We start from the raw sequence: 22,131 nt of genomic DNA, 5'->3' as shown, positions 1-22,131 counted from the left end.
GCCATGTCTATAAACATGAAAATAGCTGCACCGCCATCTTCAGAAACATGGATGTATCTACACCGCCATCTGTATAAACGTGGAAATATCTACACCACTATCTGTATAAACATGGAAATATCTACACTGCCATGTGTATAAACATGGAAATATCTACACCGCAATCTGTATAAATATGGAAATACCTACACCGCTATCTCTATAGACATGGAAATATTTTCACCGCTATCTGTATAAACAAGGAAATATCTACACTGCCATCTGTATAAAGATGGAAATATCTACACCGCGAGCTGTATAAACATGGAAATATCTACACCACTATCTGTATAAATATGGAAATAACAACACCGTTATCTGTATAAATATGGAAATATCTTCACCGATATCTCTATAAACATGAAAATACTTTCCCCACACTCTCTATAAACATGGAGATATTTACAACGCTATCTCTATAAACATAGAAATAACTACACCGCCATCTCTATAAACATGGAAATATCTACACCGCCATCTGCATAAACATGGAAATACCTACACAGCTATCTGTATAAACATGGAAATATCTACACTGCTGTCTCTATAAACATGGAAATATCTACACCTCTATCTGAATAAACATGGAAATATCTACACCACTGTCTCTATAAACATGGAAATATCTACAATGATATCTCTATAAACACGCAAATATCTACATCACTGTCTCTATAAACATGGAAATATCTACACCGCTATCTCTATGAACATGGAAATATCTACACCGCTGTCTCTAGAAACATGGAAATATCTACACCGCTATCTCTATAAACGTGGAAATATATACACCGCTATCTCTAAAAACATGGAAATATCTACACCTCTATCTGAATAAACATGGAAATATCTACACCACTGTCTCTATGAACATGGAAATATCTACACCGCTGTCTCTAGAAACATGGAAATATCTACACCGCTATCTCTATAAACGTGGAAATATATACACCGCTATCTCTAAAAACATGGAAATATCTACACCGCTATCTCTATAAACGTGGGAACATCTACACCGATAACTCTATAAACCTGGAAATATCTACACCGCTATAAGTATAAATGTGGAAATATCTACACCGCTATCAGTATAAACATGGAAATATCTACACCGCTATATCTATAAACATGGAAATATCTACACCGCTATCTCTATAAACATGGAAATACTTACACCGCTATCTGTATAAACATGGAAATATTTACAAAGCTATCCCTATAAACATGGAAATATCTACACCGCTATCTCTATAAACATGGAAATATCTACACCACTATCTGTAAAACATGGAAATATCTACACCGCTGTCTGTATAAACATGGAAATATATACACGGCTATCTGTTTAAACATGGAAATATCTACACCACTGACTGTATAAACATGGAAATATCTACACCGCTATCTGTATAAACATGGAAATATCTACACCGCTGTCTCTATAAACCTGGAAATATCTACACCGTTATCTGTATTAATATGGAAATACCTACACCGCTATCTGTATAGACGTGGAAATATCTACACCGCTATGTCTACAAACGTGGAAATATCTACACCGCTATCTGTATAAACATGGAAATACCTACACCGGTATGTGTATAAACGTGGAAATATCTGCACCGCTATGTGTATAAACTTGGAAATTTCTACACCGCAATGTGTATAAAAGTGGAAATACCTTCACCGCTATCTGTATAAACGTGGAAATATCTACACCGCTATCACTATAAACGTGGAAATATCTACACCGTTATCTGTATAAACGTGGGAATATCTACACGGCTATCCCTATAAACGTGTAAACATTTACACGGCTATCTGTATAAACATGGAAATATTTACACCGCTATCTCTAAAAACATGGAAATATCTACACCGCTATGTCTATAAACATGAAAATATTTACACCGCTATCTGTATAATCATGGAAATATTTACACCGCTATCTGTAAAAACTTGGAAATATTTACACCGCTATGTCTATAAAAATGGAAATATCTACACCGCTATCTCCATAAACATGAAAATATCTTCACTGTTGTTTGTATGAACATGAAAATATCTACACCGCTATCTCTATAAACATAGAAATATCTACATTGCTGTCTGTATAAACATGGAAATATCTACACAGCTATCTGTATAAACATGGAAATATCTACACCGCTATCTGTATAAACATGGAAATATCTACAAGGAAAGCTGTATAAACATGGAAATATTTAGACAGTCATCTCTATAAACATGGAAATATCTATACCGCTTTCTGTATAAACATGGAAATACCCACACCGCTGTCTGTATAAAGATGGAAATATCTGCACCGCTATCTGTATAAAGATGGAAATATCTGCACCGCTATCTTTATAAACATGGAAATATCTGCAACTCTATCTGTGAAACATAGAAATATCTACACGGCTATTTGTGTAAACATGGAAATATCTGCACCGCTATCTGTATAAAGATGGAAATATCTACACCACTATCTGTAAAACGTGGAAATATCTTCACCGCTCTCTGTATAAACATGGAAATATCTACACCGATATCTGTATAAACATGGAAATATCTAAACCGCTATCTGTATAAACAAGGAAATATCTACAACGCCATCTGTATAAACATGGAAATACCTACACCGCTATCTGTATAAAGATGGAAATATCCACACCGCTATCTCTATAAACATGGAAATACTTACACCGCTTTCTCTATAAACATGGAAATATCTACACTGCAATCTCTATATACATGTAAATATCTACACCGTCATCTCTATAAACATGAAAATATCTACACCGCCATCTTCAGAAACATGGATGTATCTACACCGTCATCTGTATAAAAGTGGAAATATCTACACCACTATCTGTATAAACATGGAAATACCTTCAAAACGATCTGTATAAACATGGAAATAACTACACCGCTATCTGTATAAACATGGTAATATCTACACCACCATCTATATAAACATGGAAATATCTACACCGCCATCTGTATAAATATGGAAATATCTACAATGCCATCTGTAGAAAGATGGAAATATCTCCTCCGCAATCTGTGTAAACATGGAAATATCTACACCGATATCTGTATAAACATGGAAATATATACACCGCGATCTGCATAAACATGGAAATATCTACACCGTGATCTGTATGAACATGGAAATATCTACACAGCTATCTCCATAAACATGGAAATATCTACACCGCCGTCTGTATAAACATGGAAATACCTACACCGCTATCTGTATAAACATGGAAATATCTACACCGCGATCTGTATAAACATGGAAATATCTACACAGCCATCTGTATAAACATGGAAATATCTACACAGCCATGTGTATAAACATGGAAATATCTACACAGCCATCTGTATATACATGGAAATATCTACACTGCTATCTGTATAAACATGGAAATATCTACATGGCTGTCTGTATAAACATGGAAATATCTACACCGCAATCTGTATAAACATGGAAATATCTACACCGCGATCTGTATAAACATGGAAATATCTTCACCACGATCTGTATATACATGGAAACATCTACACCGCTATCAGTATAAACATGGAAATATCTACAAAGCTATCTCTATAAACATGGAAATATCTACACTGCCATCTGTATAAACATGGAAATATCTACACAGCCATCTGTATATACATGGAAATATCTACACTGCTATCTGTATAAACATGGAAATATCTACACCGCTGTCTGTATAAACATGGAAATATCTACACCGCAATCTGTATAAACATGGAAATATCTACACCGCGATCGGTATAAACATGGAAATATCTTCACCACGATCTGTATATACATGGAAACATCTACACCGCTATCAGTATAAACATGGAAATATCTACAAAGCTATCTCTATAAACATGGAAATATCTACACTGCCATCTGTACAAACATGGAAATATCTACACAGCCATCTGTATATACATGGAAATACCTACACCGCTATCTGTATAAACATGGAAATAACTACACCGCTATTTGTATAAACAAGCAAATATCTACACCGTGATCTGTATAAACATGGGAATATCTATACCAACATCTCTATAAACATGGAAATATGTACACCCCTATCTGTATAAACATGGAAATATCCACACCGCTATCTCTATAAACCTGGAAAAATCAACACCGCTATCTCCATGAACATGGAAATATCTACACCGCCATCTCTAGAAACATGGAAATATCTACACCATGATCAGTATAAACATGGAAATAACTACACCGCTATCTGTATAAACATCGAAATATCTACACCGCCATCTGTATAAACATAGAAATACTTACAAAGTTATCTGTATAAACATGGTAATATCCACACTGCCATCTGTAGAAACATGGAAATATCTACACAGCTATGTGTACATACATGAAAATATCTACACCGCTATCTATAGAAACAAGGAAATAACCACACCGCTATCTGTATAAACATGGAAATATCTACACCGCCATCTACATATCCATGGAAATATCTGCGCCGCCATCTGTATAAACTTGGAAATATCTACACGGTCATCTGTGTATAGATGGAAATATCAACACCGCCATCTGTACAAACATGGAAATATCTGCACCGCTATCTGTATAAACATGGAAATATCTACACCGCCATCTGTATAAACATGGAAATATCTACACAGCCATGTGTACATACATGGAAATATCTACACCGCTATCTATATAAACATGGAAATAACTACACCGCTATCTGTATAAACATGGAAATATCTGCACCGCCATCTACATATCCATGGAAATATCTGCACCACCATCTGTATAAACATGGAAATATCCACACGGTCATTTGTGTATAGATGGAAATATCAACACCGCCATCTGTACAAACATGGAAATATCTGCGCCACTATCAGTAGAAACATGGAAATATCTACACCGCGGTCTGTATAAACATGGAAATATCTACACCACTATCTGTATAAACATGGGAATATCTACACAGCTATCTCTATAAACTTGGAAATATCTACACCGCCATCTGTATAAACATGGAAATACCTATACAGTCAGCTGTGTAAACATGGAAATATCTACACCACCATCTGTATAAACATGGAAATATCTACAATGCCATCTGTATACACATGGAAATACCTACTCGGCATTCTGTGTATAGATGGAAACATCAACACCGCCATCTGTACAAACATGGAAATATCTACACTGCTATCTCTATAAACATGGAAATATCTACACTGCGGTCTGTATAAACATGGAAATACCTACACTGGTATCTGTTTAAACATGGAAATATCTACAGCGCCATCTCTATAAACTTTTAAATATCTACTCTGCCATCTGTAAAAACATGGAAATATCTACACAGTCATCTTAATAAACATGGAAATATCTACACCACCATCTGTATAAACATGGAAATACCTACAATACCATCTGTATACACATGGAAATATCTACACAGACGTCAGTATAAATATGGAAATATCTACACGGCCATCTGTATAAACATGGAAATATCTTCACTGCCATCTGTAGAAAGATGGAAATATCTACACCGCTATCTCTATAAATATGGAAATATCTACACCGCCATCTCTATAAACATGAAAATATCTACACTGCCATCTCCATAAAGATGGAAGTTACTACTCCGCCATGTGTATAAACACGGAAATATCTACACCACCATCTGTGTAAACATGGAAATATCTACACCGTTATCTGTATAAACATGGAAATATCTACACCGCCATCTGCATTTCCATGGAAATATCTACACCGCCATCTGTATAAACATGGAAATATCTACACTGCTATGTCTATAAACATGGAAATATCTACACCGCCATCTCTATAAACATGAAATTATCTACACTGCCATCTCCACAAACATGGAACTAACTACTACGCCATCTGTATAAACATGGAAACATCTTCACCGCCATCTGTGTGAATAAGGAAATATATACAATGCCATCTGTGTAAAGATATAAATATCTGCACCGCGAGCTGTATAAACATGGAAATATCAACATCGCTATCTGTATAAACCTGGAAATACCAACACCGCTATCGGTATAATCATGGAAATATCTACAACGCCATCTATATAAACATGGAAATATCTAAACCGCTTTGTCTATAAACATGGAAATACCTACACCGCTATCTCTATAAACATGGAAATATCTACACCGCGATCTGTATAAACATGGAAATATCTACACCGCTATCTGTATAAACATGGAAATATCTACACCGCGATCTGTATAAACATGGAAATATCTTCAAAACGATCTGTATAAACATGGAAATAACTACACCGCTATCTGTATAAACATGGTAATATCTACACCACCATCTATATAAACATGGAAATATCTACACTGCCATCTGTATAAATATGTAAATATCTACAATGCCATCTGTAGAAAGATGGAAATATCTCCACCGCAATCTGTGTAAACATGGAAATATCTACACCGATATCTGTATAAACATGGAAATATATACACCGCGATCTGCATAAACATGGAAATATCTACACCGTGATCTGTATGAACATGGAAATATCTACACAGCTATCTCCATAAACATGGAAATATCTACACCGCCGTCTGTATAAACATGGAAATACCTACACCGCTATCTGTATAAACATGGAAATATCTACACCGCGATCTGTATAAACATGGAAATATCTACACAGCCATCTGTATAAACATGGAAATATCTACACAGCCATCTGTATAAACATGGAAATATCTACACAGCCATCTGTATATACATGGAAATATCTACACTGCTATCTGTATAAACATGGAAATATCTACACCGCTGTCTGTATAAACATGGAAATATCTACACCGTGATCTGTATAAACATGGAAATATCTACACCGCGATCTGTATAAACATGGAAATATCTTCACCACGATCTGTATATACATGGAAACATCTACACCGCTATCAGTATAAACATGGAAATATCTACAAAGCTATCTCTATAAACATGGAGATATCTACACTGCCATCTGTATAAACATGGAAATATCTACACAGCCATCTGTATATACATGGAAATATCTACACCGCTATCTGTATAAACATGGAAATATCTACACCGCTATCTGTATAAACATGGTAATAACTACACCGCGATCTGTATAAACATGGAAATATCTTCAAAACGATCTGTATAAACATGGAAATAACTACACCGCTATATGTATAAACATGGTAATATCTACACCACCATCTATATAAATATGGAAATATCTACACCGCCATCTGTATAAATATGGAAATATCTACAATGCCATCTGTAGAAAGATGGAAGTATCTCCACCGCAATCTGTGTAAACGTGGAAATATCTACACCGATATCTGTATAAACAGGGAAATATGTACAACGCGATCTGCATAAACATGGAAATATCTACACCGCTATCTCCATAAACATGGAAATATCTACACCGCCGTCTGTATAAACATGGAAATACCTACACCGCTATCTGTATAAACATGGAAATATCTACACCGCGATCTGTATAAACATGGAAATATCTACACAGCCATCTGTATAAACATGGAAATATCTACACAGCCATCTGTATAAACATGGAAATATCTACACAGCCATCTGTATATACATGGAAATATCTACACTGCTATCTGTATAAACATGGAAATATCTACACCGCTGTCTGTATAAACATGGAAATATCTACACCGCAATCCGTATAAACATGGAAATATCTACACCGCGATCTGTATAAACATGGAAATATCTTCACCACGATCTGTATATACATGGAAACATCTACACCGCTATCAGTATAAACATGGAAATATCTACAAAGCTATCTCTATAAACATGGAAATATCTACACTGCCATCTGTATAAACATGGAAATATCTACACAGCCATCTGTATATACATGGAAATATCTACACCGCTATCTGAATAAACATGGAAATAACTACACCGCTATTTGTATAAACAAGCAAATATCTACACCGTGATCTGTATAAACATGGAAATATCTATACCAACATCTCTATAAACATGGAAATATCTGCACCCCTCTCTGTATAAACATGGAAATAACTACACCGCGATCTGTATAAACATGGAAATATCTTCAAAACGATCTGTATAAACTTGGAAATAACTACACCGCTATATGTATAAACATGGTAATATCTACACCACCATCTATATAAACATGGAAATATCTACACCGCCATGTGTATAAATATGGAAATATCTACACAGACATCTGTATATACATGGAAATATGTACACTGCTATCTGTATAAACATGGAAATATCTACACCGCTGTCTGTATAAACATGGAAATATCCTCACTGCTATCTCTATGAACATGGATATATCTACACCGCTATCTAAATAAACATGGAAATATCTACACTGCCATCTCTATAAACATGGAAATATCTACATCGCCATCTGTATAAACATGGAAATATCTACACCGCTATATCTATAAACATGGTAATATCTACCCTGGTATCTGAATAAAGATGGAAATGTCTACACCCCTATCTGTATAAACATGGAAATATCCACACCGCTATCTCTATAAACATGGAAAAATCAACACCGCTATCTCTATGAACATGGAAATATCTACACCGCCATCTCTATAAACATGGGAATATCGACACCGCGATCAGTATAAACATGGAAATATCTACACTGCTATCTGTATAAACATGGAAATATCTCCAATGCTATCTCTATAAACATCGAAATATCTACAACGACATCTGTATAAACATGGAAAAACTTACAAAGTTATGTGTATAAACATGGAAATATCTACATCGCCATCTGTATAAACATGGAAATATCTACACAGCCATGTGTATATGCATGGAAATATCTACACCGCTATCTATATAAATATGGAAATAACTACACCGCTATCTGTAATAACATGGAAATATCTGCACCGCCATCTACATATCCATGGAAATATCTGTGCCGCCATCTGTATAAACATGGAAATATCTACACGGTAATCTGTGTAGACATGGAAATATCAACACCGCCATCTGTACAAACATGGAAATATCTGCACCACTATCTGTTTAAACATGGAAATATCTACAACACTATCTCTATTAACATGGAAATATCTACACCGTCATCTGTATTAATATGGAAATATCTACACAGTCATCTGTATAAACCTGAAAATGTCTACAATGTCATCTATATAAACATGGAAATATCTACAGAGAACTCTGTATAAACATGGAAATATCTGCACAGCCATCTGTATAAACATGGAAATATCTACACTGCTATCTGTATAAACATGGAAATATCTACACCGCTATGTGTATTAACGTGGAAATATCTCCATTGCTATCTGTATAAACATGGACATATCTCCACCGCAATCTGTATAAACATGAAAATATCTACACCGCTATCTCTATAAACATGGAAATATCTACAATACCATCTGTACAAACATGGAAATATCTACACAGTTATCTGTAGAAAGATGGAAATATCTACACCGCTATCTCTATAAACATGGAAATAACTACACCGCTATCTCTATAAACATGGAAATATCTTCACTGCTATCTACATCAACATGGAAATGTATACACCGCCATCTCTTTAAACATGGAGATATCTACAACGCCATCTACATAAACAAGAAAATATCTACACTGCCATCTATATAAACATGGAAATATCTACACCGCCATCTCTATAAACATGGAAATATCTACACTGCCATTTGTAGAAAGATGGAAATATCTACACTGCCATCTGTATAAACGTGGAAATAACTACACCGCTATCTCTATAAACATGGAAATATCTACACCGCGATCTGTATAAACATGGAAATATCTACACCGCGATCTGTATAAACATGGAAATATCTTCACCACGATCTGTATAAACATGGAAGTATCTACACCACTATCTGTATAAACATGGTAATATCTACACCACCATCTATATAAACATGGAAATATCTACACCGCCATCTGTATAAACATGGAAATATCTTCAATGCTATGTGTAGAAAAATGGAAATATCTACACTGCAATCTGTGTAAACATGGAAATATCTACACCGATATCTGTTAAAACATGGAAATATCTACACCGCTATCTGTATAAACATGGAAATATCTACACTGCGATCTGCATAAACATGGGAATATCTACACCGTGTTGTGTATAAACATGGAAATATCTACACCGCTATCTGTATAAACATGGACATATCTACAAAGCTATCTCTATAAACTTGGAAATATCTACACCGCTACCTGTATAAACATGGAAATATCTACACTGTCATCTGTATAAACTTGGAAATATCTAAACTGCCATCTGTGGAAAGATGGAAATATCTACACCACGAGCTGAATAAATATGAAAATATCTACAACGCTATCTCTGTAAAGATGGAAATATCCACACCACAATCTGTGCAAAGTTGGAAATATCTACACCGCTATCTCAGTAAACATGGAAATATCTACGCCACTATCTGTATAAACATGGAAATATCTACATCTCTATCTGTATAAACATGGATATATCTACACTGTTATCTGTATAAACATGGAAATATCTACACCGCTATCTGTATAAATTTGGAAATATCTACACCGCCATTTGTGTAAACATACAAATATCTACAGAGTCATCTGTATACACATGGAAATATCTACACAGCCATCTGTATAAACATGGATGTATCTACACAACTATCTCTATAAACAAGGAAATACCTACAGCGCTATCTCTGTAAACATGGAAATATCAACACCACAGTCTCTACAAACATGGAAATATGTACACCGCCATCTGTATAAACATGGAAATATCTACACCACTATCTGTATATATATGGAAATATCTTCACTGCCATCTGTATAAACATGGAAATATCTACACCGCCATCTGTATAAAGATGGAAATATCTACACCGCAATCTGTATAAACATGGAAATAACTACACCGCTATCTCTATAAACATGGAAATATCTACACCACTATCTCCATCAACATGGAAATATATACACCGCCATCTCTTTAAACATGGAGGTAACTACAACGCCATCTACATAAACAAGAAAATATCTACACTGCCATGTATATAAACATGGAATTATCTACACTGCCGTCTCTATAAACATGGAAATAACTTCACTGCCATTTGTAGAAAGATGGAAATATCTACACCGCCCTCTGTATAAACGTGGAAATAACTACACCGCTATCTGTATAAACATGGAAATATCTACACGGAAAGCTGTATAAACATGGAAATATTTAGACAGTCATCTCTATAAACATGGAAATATCTATACCGCTTTCTGTATAAACATGGAAATACCCACACCGCTGTCTGTATAAAGATGGAAATATCTGCACCGCTATCTGTATAAAGATGGAAATATCTGCACCGCTATCTGTATAAAGATGGAAATATCTGCACCGCTATCTTTATAAACATGGAAATATCTGCAACTCTATCTGTGAAACATAGAAATATCTACACGGCTATTTGTGTAAACATGGAAATATCTGCACCGCTATCTGTATAAAGATGGAAATATCTACACCACTATCTGTAAAACGTGGAAATATCTTCACCGCTCTCTGTATAAACATGGAAATATCTACACCGTTATCTGTATAAACATGGAAATATCTAAACCGCTATCTGTATAAACAAGGAAATATCTACAACGCCATCTGTATAAACATGGAAATACCTACACCGCTATCTGTATAAAGATGGAAATATCCACACCGCTATCTCTATAAACATGGAAATACGTACACCGCTTTCTCTATAAACATGGAAATATCTACACTGCAATCTCTATATACATGGAAATATCTACACCGCCATCTCTATAAACATGAAAATATCTACACCGCCATCTTCAGAAACATGGATGTATCTACACCGTCATCTGTATAAAAGTGGAAATATCTACACCACTATCTGTATAAACATGGAAATATCTTCACTGCAATCTCTATATACATGGAAATATCTACACCGCCATGTCTATAAACATGAAAATAGCTGCACCGCCATCTTCAGAAACATGGATGTATCTACACCGCCATCTGTATAAACGTGGAAATATCTACACCACTATCTGTATAAACATGGAAATATCTACACTGCCATGTGTATAAACATGGAAATATCTACACCGCAATCTGTATAAATATGGAAATACCTACACCGCTATCTCTATAGACATGGAAATATTTTCACCGCTATCTGTATAAACAAGGAAATATCTACACTGCCATCTGTATAAAGATGGAAATATCTACACCGCGAGCTGTATAAACATGGAAATATCTACACCACTATCTGTATAAATATGGAAATAACAACACCGTTATCTGTATAAATATGGAAATATCTTCACCGATATCTCTATAAACATGAAAATACTTTCCCCACACTCTCTATAAACATGGAGATATTTACAACGCTATCTCTATAAACATAGAAATAACTACACCGCCATCTCTATAAACATGGAAATATCTACACCGCCATCTGCATAAACATGGAAATACCTACACAGCTATCTGTATAAACATGGAAATATCTACACTGCTGTCTCTATAAACATGGAAATATCTACACCTCTATCTGAATAAACATGGAAATATCTACACCACTGTCTCTATAAACATGGAAATATCTACAATGATATCTCTATAAACACGCAAATATCTACATCACTGTCTCTATAAACATGGAAATATCTACACCGCTATCTCTATGAACATGGAAATATCTACACCGCTGTCTCTAGAAACATGGAAATATCTACACCGCTATCTCTATAAACGTGGAAATATATACACCGCTATCTCTAAAAACATGGAAATATCTACACCTCTATCTGAATAAACATGGAAATATCTACACCACTGTCTCTATAAACATGGAAATATCTACAATGATACCTCTATAAACACGCAAATATCTACATCACTGTCTCTATAAACATGGAAATATCTACACCGCTATCTCTATGAACATGGAAATATCTACACCGCTGTCTCTAGAAACATGGAAATATCTACACCGCTATCTCTATAAACGTGGAAATATATACACCGCTATCTCTAAAAACATGGAAATATCTAAACCGCTATCTCTATAAACGTGGGAACATCTACACCGATAACTCTATAAACCTGGAAATATCTACACCGCTATAAGTATAAATGTGGAAATATCTACACCGCTATCAGTATAAACATGGAAATATCTACACCGCTATCTCTATAAACATGGAAATATCTACATCGCTATCTCTATAAACATGGAAATAATTACACCGCTATCTGTATAAACATGGAAATATTTACAAAGCTATCCCTATAAACATGGAAATATCTACACCGCTATCTCTATAAACATGGAAATATCTACACCACTATCTGTAAAACATGGAAATATCTACACCGCTGTCTGTATAAACATGGAAATATATACACGGCTATCTGTTTAAACATGGAAATATCTACACCACTGACTGTATAAACATGGAAATATCTACACCGCTATCTGTATAAACATGGAAATATCTACACCGCTGTCTCTATAAACCTGGAAATATCTACACCGTTATCTGTATTAATGTGGAAATACCTACACCGCTATCTGTATAGACGTGGAAATATCTACACCGCTATGTCTACAAACGTGGAAATATCTACACCACTATCTGTATAAACATGGAAATACCTACACCGGTATGTGTATAAACGTGGAAATATCTGCACCGCTATGTGTATAAACTTGGAAATTTCTACACCGCAATGTGTATAAAAGTGGAAATACCTTCACCGCTATCTGTATAAACGTGGAAATATCTACACCGCTATCACTATAAACGTGGAAATATCTACACCGTTATCTGTATAAACGTGGGAATATCTACACGGCTATCCCTATAAACGTGTAAACATTTACACGGCTATCTGTATAAACATGGAAATATTTACACCGCTATCTCTAAAAACATGGAAATATCTACACCGCTATGTCTATAAACATGAAAATATTTACACCGCTATCTGTATAATCATGGAAATATTTACACCGCTATCTGTAAAAACTTGGAAATATTTACACCGCTATGTCTATAAAAATGGAAATATCTACACCGCTATCTCCATAAACATGAAAATATCTTCACTGTTGTTTGTATGAACATGAAAATATCTACACCGCTATCTCTATAAACATAGAAATATCTACATTGCTGTCTGTATAAACATGGAAATATCTACACAGCTATCTGTATAAACATGGAAATATCTACACCGCTATCTGTATAAACATGGAAATATCTACACGGAAAGCTGTATAAACATGGAAATATTTAGACAGTCATCTCTATAAACATGGAAATATCTATACCGCTTTCTGTATAAACATGGAAATACCCACACCGCTGTCTGTATAAAGATGGAAATATCTGCACCGCTATCTGTATAAAGATGGAAATATCTGCACCGCTATCTTTATAAACATGGAAATATCTGCAACTCTATCTGTGAAACATAGAAATATCTACACGGCTATTTGTGTAAACATGGAAATATCTGCACCGCTATCTGTATAAAGATGGAAATATCTACACCACTATCTGTAAAACGTGGAAATATCTTCACCGCTCTCTGTATAAACATGGAAATATCTACACCGATATCTGTATAAACATGGAAATATCTAAACCGCTATCTGTATAAACAAGGAAATATCTACAACGCCATCTGTATAAACATGGAAATACCTACACCGCTATCTGTATAAAGATGGAAATATCCACACCGCTATCTCTATAAACATGGAAATACTTACACCGCTTTCTCTATAAACATGGAAATATCTACACTGCAATCTCTATATACATGTAAATATCTACACCGTCATCTCTATAAACATGAAAATATCTACACCGCCATCTTCAGAAACATGGATGTATCTACACCGTCATCTGTATAAAAGTGGAAATATCTACACCACTATCTGTATAAACATGGAAATATCTTCAAAACGATCTGTATAAACATGGAAATAACTACACCGCTATCTGTATAAACATGGTAATATCTACACCACCATCTATATAAACATGGAAATATCTACACCGCCATCTGTATAAATATGGAAATATCTACAATGCCATCTGTAGAAAGATGGAAATATCTCCTCCGCAATCTGTGTAAACATGGAAATATCTACACCGATATCTGTATAAACATGGAAATATATACACCGCGATCTGCATAAACATGGAAATATCTACACCGTGATCTGTATGAACATGGAAATATCTACACAGCTATCTCCATAAACATGGAAATATCTACACCGCCGTCTGTATAAACATGGAAATACCTACACCGCTATCTGTATAAACATGGAAATATCTACACCGCGATCTGTATAAACATGGAAATATCTACACAGCCATCTGTATAAACATGGAAATATCTACACAGCCATCTGTATAAACATGGAAATATCTACACAGCCATCTGTATATACATGGAAATATCTACACTGCTATCTGTATAAACATGGAAATATCTACACCGCTGTCTGTATAAACATGGAAATATCTACACCGCAATCTGTATAAACATGGAAATATCTACACCGCGATCTGTATAAACATGGAAATATCTTCACCACGATCTGTATATACATGGAAACATCTACACCGCTATCAGTATAAACATGGAAATATCTACAAAGCTATCTCTATAAACATGGAAATATCTACACTGCCATCTGTATAAACATGGAAATATCTACACAGCCATCTGTATATACATGGAAATATCTACACTGCTATCTGTATAAACATGGAAATATCTACACCGCTGTCTGTATAAACATGGAAATATCTACACCGCAATCTGTATAAACATGGAAATATCTACACCGCGATCGGTATAAACATGGAAATATCTTCACCACGATCTGTATATACATGGAAACATCTACACCGCTATCAGTATAAACATGGAAATATCTACAAAGCTATCTCTATAAACATGGAAATATCTACACTGCCATCTGTACAAACATGGAAATATCTACACAGCCATCTGTATATACATGGAAATACCTACACCGCTATCTGTATAAACATGGAAATAACTACACCGCTATTTGTATAAACAAGCAAATATCTACACCGTGATCTGTATAAACATGGGAATATCTATACCAACATCTCTATAAACATGGAAATATGTACACCCCTATCTGTATAAACATGGAAATATCCACACCGCTATCTCTATAAACCTGGAAAAATCAACACCGCTATCTCCATGAACATGGAAATATCTACACCGCCATCTCTATAAACATGGAAATATCTACACCATGATCAGTATAAACATGGAAATAACTACACCGCTATCTGTATAAACATCGAAATATCTACACCGCCATCTGTATAAACATGGAAATACTTACAAAGTTATCTGTATAAACATGGTAATATCTACACTGCCATCTGTAGAAACATGGAAATATCTACACAGCTATGTGTACATACATGAAAATATCTACACCGCTATCTATAGAAACAAGGAAATAACCACACCGCTATCTGTATAAACATGGAAATATCTACACCGCCATCTACATATCCATGGAAATATCTGCGCCGCCATCTGTATAAACTTGGAAATATCTACACGGTCATCTGTGTATAGATGGAAATATCAACACCGCCATCTGTACAAACATGGAAATATCTGCACCGCTATCTGTATAAACATGGAAATATCTACACCGCGGTCTGTATAAACATGAAATATCTACACCGCTATCTGTATAAACATGGAAATATCTACACCGCTATCTCTATAAATATGGAAATATCTACACCGTGATCTGTATAAACATGGAAATATTTACACCACTATCTGTATAAACATGGAAACTTCTACACCGTTATCTGTATAAATATGGAAATATCTACACCGATATCTCTATAAACTTGGAAATATCTACACCGCCATCTGTATAAACATGGAAATACCTATACAGTCATCAGTGTAAACATCGAAATATCTACACCACCATCTGTATAAACTTGGAAATATCTACAATGCCCTCTGTATACACATGGAAATACCTACACGGCAATCTGTGTATAGATGGAAACATCATCACCGCCATCTGTACAAACATGGAAATATCTACACTGCTATCTCTATAAACATGGAAATACCAACACTGCGGTCTGTATAAACATGGAAATATCTACACCGGTTTCTGTTTAAAGATGGAAATATCTACAGCGCCATCTCTATAAACATTGAAATATCTACACTGCCATCTGTAAAAACATGGAAATATCTACGCAGTCATCTGAATAAACATGGAAATATCCACACCATCATCTGTATAAACATGGAAATACCTACAATACCATCTGTATACACATGGATATATCTACACAGATATCTATATAAATATGGAAATATCTACACGGCCATCTGCATAAACATGGAAATATCTACACTGCCATCTGTAGAAAGATGGAAATACCTACACCGCTATGTCTATAAATATGGAAATATCTACACCGCCATCTCTATAAACATGAAAATATCTACACTGGCATCTCCATAAAGATGGAAGTTACTACACCGCCATATGTATAAACACGGAAATATCTACGCCATCATCTGTGTAAACATGGAAATATCTACACCGTTATCTGTATAAACATGGAAATATCTACACCGCCAACTGCATTTCCATGGAAATATCTACACCGCCATCTGTATAAACATGGAAATATCTACACTGCTATGTCTATAAACATGGAAATATCTACACCGCCATCTCTATAAACATGAAATTATCTACACTGCCATCTCCACAAACATGGAACTAACTACTTCGCCATCTGTATAAACATGGAAACATCTACACCGCCATCTGTGTGAATAAGGAAATATCTACAATGCCATCTGTGTAAAGATATAAATATCTGCACCGCGAGCTGTATAAACATGGAAATATCATCGCTATCTGTATAAACCTGGAAATACCAACACCGCTATCGGTATAATCATGGAAATATCTACAACGCCATCTATATAAACATGGAAATATCTAAACCGCTTTGTCTATAAACATGGAAATACCTACACCGCTATCTCTATAAACATGGAAATATCTACACCGCGATCTGTATAAACATGGAAATATCTACACCGCTATCTGTATAAACATGGAAATATCTACACCGCGATCTGTATAAACATGGAAATATCTTCAAAACGATCTGTATAAACATGGAAATAACTACACCGCTATCTGTATAAACATGGTAATAACTACACCACCATCTATATATACATGGAAATATCTACACCGCCATCTGTATAAATATGGAAATATCTACAATGCCATCTGTAGAAAGATGGAAATATCTCCACCGCAATCTGTGCAAACATGGAAATATCTACACCGATATCTGTATAAACATGGAAATATATACACCGCGATCTGCATAAACATGGAAATATCTACACCGTGATCTGTATGAACATGGAAATATCTACACAGCTATCTCCATAAACACGGAAATGTCTACACCGCCGTCTGTATAAACATGGAAATACCTACACCGCTATCTGTATATACATGGAAATATCTACACCGCGATCTGTATAAACATGGAAATATCTACACCACGATCTGTATAAACATGGAAATATCTTCACCACGATCTGTATATACATGGAAATATCTACAAAGCCATCTGTATATACATGGAAATATCTACACCGCTATCTGTATAAACATGGAAATATCTACACCGCTGTCTGTATAAACATGGAAATATCTACACAGCCATCTGTATATACATGGAAATATCTACACCACGATCTGTATAAACATGGAAATATCTTCACCACGATCTGTATATACATGGAAACATCTACACCGCTATCAGTATAAACATGGAAATATCTATACCAACATATCTATAAACATGGAAATATCTACACTGCCATCTGTATAAATATGGAAATACCTACAAAGTCATCTGTATAAACATGGAAATATCCACACCCCTATCTGTATAAACATGGAAATATCCACACTGCTATCTCTATAAACATGGAAAAATCAACACCGCTATCTCTATGAACATGGAAATATCTACCCTGCCATCTCTATAAACATGGAAATATCTACACCAAGATCAGTATGAACATTGAAATATCTACACCGCTATCTGTATAAACATGGAAATATCTCTACGGCTATCTCTATAAATATCGAAATATCTACACCACCATCTGTATAAACATGGAAATACTTACAAAGTTATCTGTATAAACATGGAAATATCTACACCGCCATCTGTATAAACATGGAAATATCTACACAGCCATGTGTACATACATGGAAATATCTACACCGCTATCTATATAAACATGGAAATAACTACACCGCTATCTGTATAAACATGGAAATATCTGCACCGCCATCTACATATCCATGGAAATATCTGCACCACCATCTGTATAAACATGGAAATATCCACACGGTCATTTGTGTATAGATGGAAATATCAACACCGCCATCTGTACAAACATGGAAATATCTGCGCCACTATCAGTAGAAACATGGAAATATCTACACCGCGGTCTGTATAAACATGGAAATATCTACACCACTATCTGTATAAACATGGGAATATCTACACAGCTATCTCTATAAACTTGGAAATATCTACACCGCCATCTGTATAAACATGGAAATACCTATACAGTCAGCTGTGTAAACATGGAAATATCTACACCACCATCTGTATAAACATGGAAATATCTACAATGCCATCTGTATACACATGGAAATACCTACTCGGCATTCTGTGTATAGATGGAAACATCAACACCGCCATCTGTACAAACATGGAAATATCTACACTGCTATCTCTATAAACATGGAAATATCTACACTGCGGTCTGTATAAACATGGAAATACCTACACTGGTATCTGTTTAAACATGGAAATATCTACAGCGCCATCTCTATAAACTTTTAAATATCTACTCTGCCATCTGTAAAAACATGGAAATATCTACACAGTCATCTTAATAAACATGGAAATATCTACACCACCATCTGTATAAACATGGAAATACCTACAATACCATCTGTATACACATGGAAATATCTACACAGACGTCAGTATAAATATGGAAATATCTACACGGCCATCTGTATAAACATGGAAATATCTTCACTGCCATCTGTAGAAAGATGGAAATATCTACACCGCTATCTCTATAAATATGGAAATATCTACACCGCCATCTCTATAAACATGAAAATATCTACACTGCCATCTCCATAAAGATGGAAGTTACTACTCCGCCATGTGTATAAACACGGAAATATCTACACCACCATCTGTGTAAACATGGAAATATCTACACCGTTATCTGTATAAACATGGAAATATCTACACCGCCATCTGCATTTCCATGGAAATATCTACACCGCCATCTGTATAAACATGGAAATATCTACACTGCTATGTCTATAAACATGGAAATATCTACACCGCCATCTCTATAAACATGAAATTATCTACACTGCCATCTCCACAAACATGGAACTAACTACTACGCCATCTGTATAAACATGGAAACATCTTCACCGCCATCTGTGTGAATAAGGAAATATATACAATGCCATCTGTGTAAAGATATAAATATCTGCACCGCGAGCTGTATAAACATGGAAATATCAACATCGCTATCTGTATAAACCTGGAAATACCAACACCGCTATCGGTATAATCATGGAAATATCTACAACGCCATCTATATAAACATGGAAATATCTAAACCGCTTTGTCTATAAACATGGAAATACCTACACCGCTATCTCTATAAACATGGAAATATCTACACCGCGATCTGTATAAACATGGAAATATCTACACCGCTATCTGTATAAACATGGAAATATCTACACCGCGATCTGTATAAACATGGAAATATCTTCAAAACGATCTGTATAAACATGGAAATAACTACACCGCTATCTGTATAAACATGGTAATATCTACACCACCATCTATATAAACATGGAAATATCTACACTGCCATCTGTATAAATATGTAAATATCTACAATGCCATCTGTAGAAAGATGGAAATATCTCCACCGCAATCTGTGTAAACATGGAAATATCTACACCGATATCTGTATAAACATGGAAATATATACACCGCGATCTGCATAAACATGGAAATATCTACACCGTGATCTGTATGAACATGGAAATATCTACACAGCTATCTCCATAAACATGGAAATATCTACACCGCCGTCTGTATAAACATGGAAATACCTACACCGCTATCTGTATAAACATGGAAATATCTACACCGCGATCTGTATAAACATGGAAATATCTACACAGCCATCTGTATAAACATGGAAATATCTACACAGCCATCTGTATAAACATGGAAATATCTACACAGCCATCTGTATATACATGGAAATATCTACACTGCTATCTGTATAAACATGGAAATATCTACACCGCTGTCTGTATAAACATGGAAATATCTACACCGTGATCTGTATAAACATGGAAATATCTACACCGCGATCTGTATAAACATGGAAATATCTTCACCACGATCTGTATATACATGGAAACATCTACACCGCTATCAGTATAAACATGGAAATATCTACAAAGCTATCTCTATAAACATGGAAATATCTACACTGCCATCTGTATAAACATGGAAATATCTACACAGCCATCTGTATATACATGGAAATATCTACACCGCTATCTGTATAAACATGGAAATATCTACACCGCTATCTGTATAAACATGGTAATAACTACACCGCGATCTGTATAAACATGGAAATATCTTCAAAACGATCTGTATAAACATGGAAATAACTACAC

This window comes from Pan troglodytes, chromosome 23 (genome assembly GCF_028858775.2).
Source record: "Pan troglodytes isolate AG18354 chromosome 23, NHGRI_mPanTro3-v2.0_pri, whole genome shotgun sequence".
In the NCBI taxonomy this organism is placed as follows: domain Eukaryota; kingdom Metazoa; phylum Chordata; class Mammalia; order Primates; family Hominidae; genus Pan; species Pan troglodytes.
This window is presented reverse-complemented; position numbering follows the sequence as displayed.